The 12,296-nt window shown below is 37.3% G+C and overlaps 1 protein-coding gene and 1 pseudogene across 3 annotated transcripts in view; both read right to left on the bottom strand.

Moving 5' to 3' along the window:
• The window catches only part of SLC44A5 (solute carrier family 44 member 5), a 425,439-nt gene that overhangs the window by 160,889 nt on the left and 252,254 nt on the right, over positions 1 to 12,296 (bottom strand). The window lies entirely within an intron of this gene.
• Positions 4,666 to 5,195, bottom strand: LOC133245337 (uncharacterized protein C14orf119 homolog; annotated as a pseudogene).

Genomic DNA, 12,296 nt, shown 5'->3' with positions numbered 1-12,296 from the left:
CCTGAATTAGAATAATTCTAGAACACAGACAAAATCAATTTTCAGACCCTGGTGAAATGCACATGACTTGGTTTGTCTCAACAGAGAGTTCATTCAAGAGTTTAGAAACCCCAGAGAGTATAGTTTAGTCAGATAACTTAAGACAAATTTGTGTCAAGATTTCAGTATCATGTTAAGGAATTTGGAGTTAACTTTTAGGCAGTGGGAAGTCATTTGTGAAATTTGAAGGGGGGGGCGTGGCATGTGTAACATGCAAGGAGATCAAACCAATCAATCCTAAATGAAATCAACCCTGAATATTCATTGGAAGGACTGAAGCTTAAACTGAAGCTCCAATACTTTGGCCACCTGATGTGAAGAGCTGACTCACTGGAAAAGATCCTGATGCTGGGAAAGACTGAGGACAGGAGGAGAAGGGGACGACAGAGGATGAGATGGTTGGATGGTATCATTGACTCAATGGATATGAGTTTGAGCAAACTCTGGGAGATAGTGAAGGACTGGGAAGCCTGGCATGCTGCAGTCCATGGGGTTGCAAAGAGTTGAACATGACTTGGCAACTAAACAACCACAACAACATGATTGAAACTGTTATTTATCATGTATTATCTGTTGTATTCAGCTCTATTTGGCAGAACTCATGGCTTAATTGAGGAGCTAGCCAAGCAAACTATTGATTACAACACAGCGTTATAAGCACACAGAGTACTCTGAGAGCAACAAGGATAAGGAATTATTTCTCAGAAGAGAAAACTTACACATTTTTCTATTAGAGTTAACATTCTTTCTATCTTCCCTTGTATTTAGATACTTTTTTAGTTAAAAGAAATATATCAATATATCAAAGAGCTTCATAAGTATATTTCTGACTCTCTACTGAATACTCTTACCTGGAGAGGCCGTAGGCATTTCAAAACTCAACATTTCACAAACTAAATTAGCTATCTTCTCTGCTCTTCATAACCATTCCGGCTCTTCCTCATGTGTTCCCTACCTTCATGAATATAACCGTAATGCTTCCAGTTATTAGTACAGTCATGCTAGACCATCTCTTCTATCCTCAGCATACAATCAGTCCTAAAGCCTTGTAGATTTTTGCCTTCTTATTACCTCTTAGATTTATTCCTTTGCAGAGCCACTGCCTCAGTCAAGGTTTTAATCATTTGTCAGCTAGATAACTGAAAATTCATCTAAATGGTATCCTGCCTTTGTTTCATCTAGTTTCTCTTCTCTCCAGGATATCCCTGGCTTTGAAGCTAGGATAATAGTTTGCTTAGTCATTCACCAGACACATATTATATGTCAGGGACTTTTCTAACCATAGGGAATACACTGATGAACAAAACATTCAAGGTTCTTGCTGCTCACAAACCTGATCTTTTAGACAGGATATTAATTGTGAGAAAAAAATGAATAAAGAAATTTTCAACAGTGATGAATATTATAAAGAAAGTACAATTAAATGATGTTGTAGATAGTGATTGGAAGACTGGGTTGTCATGAAGGGCTCTTGGTTAATGGCAGTTAAAAATGGATGATAAGAGGTAGCTATTCATGCAAAGGTCTGGGCTCAAAGTATTTCAGTCAGTGTACCCAGGATGGCTGCAAGTTTAAAATCTTTAAGAAATGAGAAGAAGGCAAGCATGGCTATGATAAGAGGATGAGAGAGAGAAAGAGTGGTACAGGATGATATAAGTGAGTCATACAGAGGGCACTCATGTAGGACATAAGTTTGAGTTTAATTTACATAGATAGTATGGAAAGCTATTGAAAATGCATTAAGGAGAAGAGCTATGATTAATTCATGATTTGAAAGCTCACTCAAGGTTTTTTATGTAGAATGGATTATAGAAAAATAAGAAAAGAAAACAGATCAATCTAGAGTCTAGTGCTAAAGTATAACTAGGATATTCGGTGCTGTGGATGATGATGACTGTAAAAAAGAGAAGTAGGTATTCTGGGGATATATTTTGGAGCTAAAGCCAATAAGACTTGCTGATGCATTGAATGTGAGAAATGGGGGGAGGGTGGGAAGAGGAAGCCAAGAACCTGTAACTTGAGTAACAGGGTGAGGATACTGGTGTCACTCTCTGAAATGGAAAAGACTGATGGAGGAGGTTTTAGAGCTTTCAACTGCAAGTAAGAATCAAGAGTTCTATTTGGCCAAATTAAGTTTGAATAAGTACCATGACTTCAAGTACAGAAGTCAAATAGGCAGTTGAATAAAGAAATATGGAGGTTGACGGAGAGTCATTGCTAGAGATATAAAGCTTGGGAGTCACTGACATGTAGATAATATTTAAAGTCATTGACCTAGAGTAAAAGTAGACTAGAGAAAAGTAAAGGATGAGGACCAAGGCACTCTCATATTTGGAGATCAAGTAGGGGTTGAGGACACAGAAAAGGAGACTAAAAAGGAAGTAGCAATGAGCTGCAAGAAGCATCAGGTGAGTATGATGTCAAGGAAACCAAGAGAAAAGACTGTTTCAAAAGGGAGAGAGTGGTCACACCAGTCAGAATGGTTATCATTAAAAAGTCTACAAATAACAAATGCTGGAGAGGGTGTGGAAAAGGGAACCCTCCTACATTGTTGGTGGGAATATAAGTTGGTATAGCCATATGGGGACTTCCCTGGTGGCACTAGTGGTAAGGAATCTTCCTGCAATGCAGAAGACATAAGAGACGTAGATTCGATCCCTGGGTCAGGAAGATCTCCTGGAGGAGGCCATGGAGACCCACTCCAACATTCTGGCCTCGAGAATTCCATGGACAGAGGAAACTGGCAGGCTATATACTGTCCATGGGGTCCCAAAGAGTTGGACAGGACTGAAGCAACTTAGCACCCAAGCAGCCAGTATGGAAGTTCCTCAGAAAACTAAAAATAGAATTACCATATGATCTAGCAATCCTGCTCCTGAGAACATACCGGGAAAAAAATATAATTCAAAAAGATACATGTACCCCTATGTTCATAGCAGCACTGTTTACAATAGCCAAACATGAAAACAACTTAAATGGCCATTGACAGATGATTGGACAAAGAAGATGTGGTGTGTATATAACAGAATACTACTCAGCCATAAAAAAGAGTGAAATATTGCAGCAACATAGACTCAGCTAGAGACTATCATGTGAAGTGTAGTAAGTCAGAAAGAGAAAGACAAATACCATATGATATAACTCATATGTGGCATCTAAAGCATGGCACAAATAAACCTATCTACAAAATAGAAACAGACTCATAAACATAGAGAACACACTTGTGGTTGCCAAGGTTGTTGGCGGGGGGTGGTGGATGGACTGAGAGTTTGGGGTTGGTAGATACAAGCTATTATATTTAGAATGGATAAACAATAAAGCCCTAATGTATAGCACAGGAAATTATACTCAATATCCTATGATAAACCATAATGGAAAAAATATTTTTAAAATGTGTATCTATATGTGTAACTAAGTCACAGCACAGATTGGCACAACACTATAAAATCAACTATACTTCAAAAAATGAAAGTGGCAAGAGTCGTCACCTTTGTCAAATGCTGCTGTGAAATTAAAATAAAAGATGTTGCCCACTATACTTGGCACGATGGAAGTCATTGGTGACCTTTTCAAAATCAGTTTGAGGAGAGCTGTAAATAAATCTGTACTGGAGAGAATATGACAAAGGGGAGAAAGAAGAAATGACAAATAAAGACAGCTGAAGCAAATCTAATCATGCAACTCCCCTGACCTGAAACTAACACAGCATTGTTAATCAACTATACTCCAATATAAAATAAAATCTTTAAAAAAGAGCAGAAGCTTGCCATTCATCTCACACCCTTTAGAATAAAGGTCAAACTCTGTGCCTTCAGATATACAATGCTCTTCAGTATCTGAGTTCTTGCAACCTAAGCAATTTTATCTTCCAACCATACTCTCCCCTCCTACTACTATAAATACATGAGTCATGCAAAGTCTCTTCCTCCATATGCATCTCTGGGTTACTCCTTGCCCTTTCCTACATAAAAAAAAAACTCTTATACATCCTTTGGTCCCCTTCAAGAATGACCATATCAGGCAAGCAGTGCCACTCCCTTCCACATGATTTACTCTCTCCTTAGACTTTCCATTGCAACCTGAATGGCTACATAGTGTTTACCTCACTACACTGCAGTCTTCTTTCTTTCTGAAAATTCATTATTTATTTTAATAGAAAAAATAAACCCTTCAACCTTAAAGAATGTAATTTGTTTTCATATTGTTGTAGAGAGCACTTATAAGATAGGAGCATCTGCTACCAGTTCCAAAGATTTCACATATAGTTTACAAAAAGTATTGTTGGATTCAAACAAACATCAGTGTAGAGGAACAAACATCTCTGTCTCCTCATTTTTCCATAATTTTACTAAATCATCATTAGGAAAGCTGGTAATGGGGCTATCATATAATTATTCCAACACTTGGTAATGACAGTGAAATCAGCCATCCCAATCCAGCTAAATTATAAAAACATGACCTTTAGTAAGGTCATGTACTCCCTTCTCTCATTTCTGGAGCACAAAGGCTCTACTTGATACCCCATGGACCAATAGTAGACTTGAGTTATAATGTGTAGATTCCTTTCAGTTATAGTTGCAAAAGAAGTCTTGAAATTCTTGATGGTTTGACATCTCTTGGAAAGAAACAAGCTAGGAGGCAGACTGCTGATGTGGATTTGCTCAGATGGACACCATTCCCAGATCTTTAAGTGATACATCCAAAGTTCTCTCAGTAAAGTTGTGGCCATGACTCCACTATCTCTGGCTATCTTCTTTGATTTTTAATGCCTTACATTCTTTACCAGCTGTTGCAGCCACTGCTTGGTAAAATTCTGCCATGAAGTCTGGCTCACTGACCTCCAGCGCCTAAGAAATTCATTGCATTCCTGCTCAGCCCAGCCTCCAAACCACTAATCCCAAAGACACAGCTGGCACTCAAAGACACAAGGTGGTCGGTTTGCTCTAGACTTTCTAGCAATGGCTGTAATTTCCCAGGTGCTGTAGAAAAATATCCACGCTGAGGACCTGACCAGCTAGCAAGTCAGTGAAGAATACACTTCATCTCCTGGGAAGTGACGTAAGACATTGGGGGAGGGGAAGAGTTAGAAACATTGTCGGGTACTGAGGGTAAGGGAACGACAGCGGTATCGAAGAGGAAGATGATTCCAGTGGCATTCTCCCCTTTTTTCTCACAGGGCACCCGGAGACCATCACAAGAGTGTTTAGACTCCAACTGTCATCGCCACTTACATGTTTCTACATTGCAGTCTTTGCTTTGATTATAACACTCCTCTTCCCTCACTCTATGACACTCATTGGCAACAGAATAAGAACAAACTTTGAAGTTTAGGAGCATTTCTAGGAGATTTGTGTCCCTAGATTTAGATCTTGTACAGAGCAGTGTTCTCCTAGTGCTTCCTAAACAAAAGCCTCTAAAAATACAAATTTCATTGTTAATTTCTTAAAATTCTTCAATGTCTTTTCTGAGTCTATAAAATAAAATACCAAACACACTGGCATGTTGAATAAGTCCTTGATGATTTTGCTCATTGTAACCTCTTCAGCATCATTTCTCTCCACCTCATCCTGATCTTCACACACTGGGTATACACCAAACCATTTCCAGGACAGTTTTTCTCAGGTTTCTGTACGCTGAGGTGCGCTGCCAACTTTTCTTGGAATATCTTTAAGAACCAGCTCAAGGGTCACCTCTCCTCTTAGGTTTTTCCAGATTCACCTCTCCCTCCTCCTAGCACACTAGACACTCTTCATTTGCCATGCCTGGGTAGGTAACTCTGTTATTGCACTCACCACATTTATCCTTTTATCATCTTCTCTTCCTACTCATTTGCAAGCTCTGTTGAACAGGAACTTTGCTCAGTCCATCTTTGTATTTCTAGCACCCAGTACATTGCCTGACACACAACAAGCAGAGAGTTAATGAATACTTTTCTTTAAATCGTTTGATTTAAAGGTGATTTCAAGTTTTAATAATATCTTTTAGATTGATTATTTTCATTATTAGGAATAATTTGTAGGTGGTGAGTCTTTAAAGTGCAAAGAACAAATTCACTTCTTGAGGAATAAAGGGATAGGCTATGAATTTTAAAGATGTCTCGTAGTCCCCATCTTCCTGTGGAATAGAGTCACAATGATAAATAACTGATCATATTAGACCATTTGCTCCAATCAAAATGAGGCAAATAAATGCCAAGTTAAAGCACATCTTCAATTCACATTTGCATTCTAAAGAATTAGCCATTCAGGGAAATTATTTGTTTTTATTTCCTTCCACGTTTTGAGACTACTTAAAAGTTTTCAAAGGAGTGATAAGACATATAGTTTTTCTTTCAAACTGTTTACAAGTCAAAATGATTTTGAAACATTTTCAGACATTTTTACAACATGGGACCTACATTTTTTATCGACCTTTGTGTACTTTTTTCAATAAACTTTTCCCCACATTTTTCCTTGATGATGGACCCCACTTCTAGACATTTAAGTTCCCTCTACAGTGACAAGAGGGCTTCCCAAGTGGCTCAGTGGTAAAGATTCTGCCTACCAATGCAGGAGACGCAGGTTCTATCCCTGGGTTGGGAAGATCCCCTGAAGAGGGAAATGGCTACCCACTCCAGTATTCTTTCCTAAGAAATCCCATGGACAGAGGAGCCTGGTGGGCTACAGTCCGTGGGGGTCACAAAAGAAGTTGGAAGTTGGACACTACTTAGCAACTTAACAACAACAGTAGTGACAAGACACACACCAATTACTTCAAAAAGAATAAAAAGTTCACGAGGATTGTATAAACTTAGGAGACAGCATTGTGTTATCACAATAATTGAAGTTGTCTACTTAATAATGGCACTTTAGAAATTACAAAAGCTTTTGTTGAGCATCAACAGAGCTATATGTGTATATCACAAAGCCCAGAAGCTGAGCTCTTCCTTTTCTGCTTTGGCATTAGAAGTTGAATCATAAATACAGGAAGAGGTCTAAGACGATATAGTAGAGAGACCCTGAACTCATCTCCTCCCATGAACACACTCAATTTGCACCTATTTACAAAGCAACTCATCCTGAGGGGTTACTGAACAGCTCTACAAATAGAAGGACCACATAGAAATTGGTAGGAAAGACAGAGAAACACTATACACTGAAACCTCACCTTTGACGACATGACCTGCAACAGGGGCAGGTATTATTGAGGGGCCTGAGTGCAGACTTATCCACCCTGAGATACAGCAAAAATATAAAATAAAAACAATAACACACTACTTTAAAGGGCACCTAGATTATATGGAAAGAAATCCATTTACTAACCTTAGAGCTTTTGCTAAACGGGCAGTGAACTACTGGAACTCTCCCCAGTACGAGAGGAACTGGCAAGTGCCATTGTTTGAATCACCTCCAGAACTCTCCTTGGTCCACAGCCACCCCAGCTCCAGCCATTCTACCAAGATGGCCTCAACATGGCACACCCAGGGACTGCCCCCAGCCAGAGCCTACTCCTATTCTAGCTGCTCCACCAAGGCAGCTTCAGGATTGCCTCCAACTCATGCCCACCCTAAATCCTGCCAACCTGCCAAGGTAGACTTGGCACAACGTACCTTGAGATTTCACCTGCCTCACACCTGTTCCAGCTCCAGTTAGCCTGCCAAAGCTAGCAGGTGCAAACAGTCTACACAGTAGACGGTCCCATACAAGGCTGCTCCTTCAGACCAGGACAGATAGCTATCTTGCATAATTCATAGAAACAAATGCCAAGAGTCAAACAAAATGAAAAAACAAATATTTTCTATGTGAAAGAACAAAATAAAACCCGAGGGAAAATCTTAATGAAACAGAGGTAAATATTTTACCTGACATAGAATACAAAGAAATAGTCATAAGGATGCTCAGTATACTTAGAAGAGAAATGGAGAAATACAGTGAGATCTTCCATGAAGACTTAGAAAATAAAGACAGAACCAATCAGAGCTGATTAATACAATAACTGAAAAAGGGAATCAATAGCAGATTAGATAATACAAAAGAGACGATCAGCTACATGGAAGAGAGAATAGCAGAAATCATCCAATCAGAAAAGCAAAGAGAAGAAAGTTTTTTTTTTTTTTCTTTAATAAAGGGAATTTAAGGGACTTCTAGAGAAACTTCTAGAGAAGGCAATGGCACCCCACTCCAGTACTCTTGCCTGGAAAATCCCATGGATGGAGGTGCCTGGTAGGCTGAAATCCATGGGGTCTCTAAGAGTCAGACACGACTGAGCGACTTCGCTTTCACTTTTCACTTTCATGCATTGGAGAAGGAAATGGCAACCCACTCCAGTGTTCTTGCCTGGAGAATCCCAGGGACGGGGGAGCCTGGTGGCTGCCATCTATGGGGTCACACAGAGTCGGACACGACTGAAGTGACTTGGCATAGCATAGCATAGAGAAACATCAACCATACTAACATTTGTATTATAGAGGTCCAAGAAAAATAAGAGAGAGAAAGGAAAAGAATACTTGTTTGAAAACATAATGGAGGAAAACTTCCCTATTCTAGGGAAAGAAAGAGACATTTAGATATAGGAGACATAGAGAGTCCCAGATAAGATGAACCCAAAATGATTCACACCAAGATACATTATAATTAAGAAAGCAAAAGACAGAGTTTCAAAGACAGCAAGAGAAAAACAAGAAATTCCACACAAGGTAAACCTGTAAGGCTATTAGCTGATTTTTAAGCAGAAACTTAACAGATCAGAAGAGAATGGCAGGATATATGTAAAGTGATGAAAGAAAAAATAATTACAGTCCAAAATACTCTATCTGGCAAAGTTAAAGAATTCAGAATTAAAGGGAGAAATAACTAAAGAGAGAAATAAATCCAGGTAAAGCTAAAATAAAGTTCATCACCACCAAACCGAACTTACAAGAAAAGCTGAAGGATTTGCTTTAAGTGGAAAAGGTCACAATAGAAATGTTTAAATATATGAAAAAAGAATCTCACTGGTAAAGGCAAATATATAGGAATGGTATGAGATCAGCTGTTTGAAAAGCTAGTCTGAAAGTTAAAAGACAAAAGCAGTGCAATCAACCACAATGAGTTGATACTCAAAATTAAAAGATTTAAAATATGATGTCAAAAACATAAAATGTGAGGGGGGGGGGGCGGTAAAAATGCAAAGCTTTTAGATGCTTTCAAACTTGAGAATATCACCTTAAAATAGATGACCATGTATACAAGTCGGTGTATTCAAACCTCATGGTTAAACGAGAAACTTAACAATACACAAAAATAAAGAGAAAGGAATTCAAACATAACACTAAAAGAATACATAAAACCATAGGGAAGTAACCAAGAGAAGAAGATAACGGAGAAGAACTACAAAAACAACCAGAAAACAATTAACAAAACAGCAATTAGTATACACCTACCAATAATTACTTTAAATGCAAATGAACTAAATTCTCCAGTCAAAAGATATAGGGTAACAATGCATTAAGAAAAAGACTCATCTAATATGTTGCTACAGGGGAATCAACTCAGCTCTAAAGACATAAAGAGAGTGAAAGAGAAGGGATACAAAAAGATATTCCATGCAAATGGAAACAAAAAGAAAGCTGGGGGAGTAACACCCATATTAGACAAAATAGACTTTTATAATAGACTTTAACTAGAGATAAAACGGGCATTACATAATGATAAAGGGGTCAAAAAAACAAAAGAATACAACATATAATAACATTTATACACTCAACAAAGGAGCACCTGAATAAGTAAAGCAAAATATAAACAAATATAAAGAAAGACACAATAATACAATAACAGTTCTACTTATACCAATAGATCATCCATACAGAAGATCAATAGGAAAATACTATGAACAGGCATATTCTTTACTGTCTGAGCCACCAGGGAAGCCCTATAAACAGTTGCCAAATCCATCTAAGTGGATAACCTAGAAGAAAGGGACACATTCCTAGAAACATAAAATCTGCCAAGATTTCCAAGTCTCTCTTTTCAGAATAAATAGACAATCTGAATAGACCAATCACTAGTAATGATACTGAATCAGTAATTTAAAAAATAACTCTCAACAAACAAAGGTCACAGGACTAGATGGCTTCACAGGGGAATTCTACAAAACATTTGAAGAAGAGTTATCTATTCTTCTTAAACTGCTCCAGAATATTGAAGAAAAGGGAATACTTGTGAATTTATTCTATGAGTCCAGTGTTACCCTGAACCAAATCAGACACACAAACACAGAGAAAATTACAGACAAATATCCCTTATGAACACAGAAGCAAAAAGTCTCAAAAAAAATTTAGCAAACTGAATGCAACAACACATTAAAGTAGAATTTATTCCAGGAATTGAAGGATGGTTCAGTAGCTGCAATCAATGTGACACTACATTAACAAAATAAATGATGAAAGTCATATGATCATCTTAATAAATACAGGAAAAAAATTTGACAGAATTCAACATCCATTTATGACAAACACTCTTAACAAAGTGTGAATAGAGGGAACATACCTTAGAAGTCACATATGACAAATCCACATCCAATATTATGCTCAACAGTAAAAACATGGAAGATTTCCTTCTCAGATCAAGAACAAGACAAGGATGCCCAATCTCACAACTTTCATTCAACTTGGCATTGGGGAGTCTAGCCAGACAAGAAAAAGGAATAAAAAACAAACTAGAAGGGTAGGATGGGGTGTGAAGTGAGAGGCAGGTTCAAGAGGGAGGGGACATATATACACCTATGGTTGATCTTTGTTGATGTATGACAGAAACCAGCACAATATTATAAAGCAATTATCTTCCAATTTAAAATAAATAAATTTTAAAAAAGGGAAAAAAGGCATTCAAATCATAAGGGAAGCAATGAAACTATTACTATCTGCATATAACATGACTACATATAGAACACACTAAGACTCTACCAAAACACTCTCAAAACTAATGAAAGAGTTCAGTAAAGTTGCAGGATATAAGTTTAATAGACAGAAATTTGTTGCTTTTCTGCACACTAATAATGAAGTATTAGAAATGAAGAAAACAATCCACTCAATGTTGAATCAACAAATAAAATACCTAGGAATAAATTTAACATAGGAAGTAAAATATCTTTACTCTGAGAACTATAAGACATTGATAAAAGAAATTGAAGATGACACAAATAAATGGAAAGACACTCTGTGCTCATAGATTGTAAGAATTAATATTGTTGAAATGACCATATTACCCAAAGCAATCCATAGATTCCATGCAACCCCTTTTGAAATACCTATAGCGTTTTTCAAAGAACTAGAACAAATAATTCTAAAATTTGTATGGAATCACAAAAGATCCCAAAGAGCCAAAACAATCTTGAGAAATAACCAAGCTGGAGGTATCACAGTCCCTGATTTCAAACTATACTACAAAGCTATAGTCATTAGAACAGCATGATACTGGCACAAAAGCGGACACACAGATGAATGGAATAGAATAGAGAGCTCAGAAGTAAACCCCCTCTAATATGGTCAATTAACCTACAATAAAGGACGCAAGAATGTACAGTGGAGAGAAACAGTCTCTTCAATAAATAGTGTTGGAAAAACCAGATAACTAATTGCAAAAGAATCCAACTAGACAACTTTCTCACACCATAAACAAAGTAAACTAAAATGGATTAAAAATTTAAATGAAAGATATGAAACCATAAAACTCCTAGAAGAAAACATAAGCAGTAACCTCTTTGACACTGGTTCTAGCAATATCTTTTTGGATATGTCTCCAAATATCCCATAGCAACAAAAGCAAAAATAATATGACTAGTTCAAACTAAAGAGTTTTTGCACAGTGAAGAAAACCACCAACAAAATGAAAATGCAACCTACTAAACTGGAGAAGATATTTGCAAACAATATATGTGATAAGGAGTTTATATCCAAAATATATAAATAACTCATACTATTCAACATCAAAAAATAAACAACTTCACTTAAAAATCAGTAGAAGACCTGAATGGACATTTTCCCAAAAAAGTCAGATGGTCAACAAGCACCTGAAAAGGTACTCAACATCACTAATCATCAGGAAAATGCAAATCAAAACTACAATGAGATATCACCTTACACCTGTCAGAACGCTTTATCAAAAAGGCAGGAAACAATAAAAACTGGCAAGGATGTATGAGAAAAGGGAAACCTGGTGAACTATCAGTAGAAATATAAATCAGTACAGCCACTTTGGAAAATAGTATGGAGTTTCCTTTAAAAACTAAAAATAGGGCTT

This window comes from Bos javanicus, chromosome 3 (genome assembly GCF_032452875.1).
Source record: "Bos javanicus breed banteng chromosome 3, ARS-OSU_banteng_1.0, whole genome shotgun sequence".
In the NCBI taxonomy this organism is placed as follows: Eukaryota; Metazoa; Chordata; class Mammalia; order Artiodactyla; family Bovidae; genus Bos; species Bos javanicus.
Note: the sequence above shows the minus strand (reverse complement) of the source record. Positions and strands in the feature narration are given on the sequence as shown.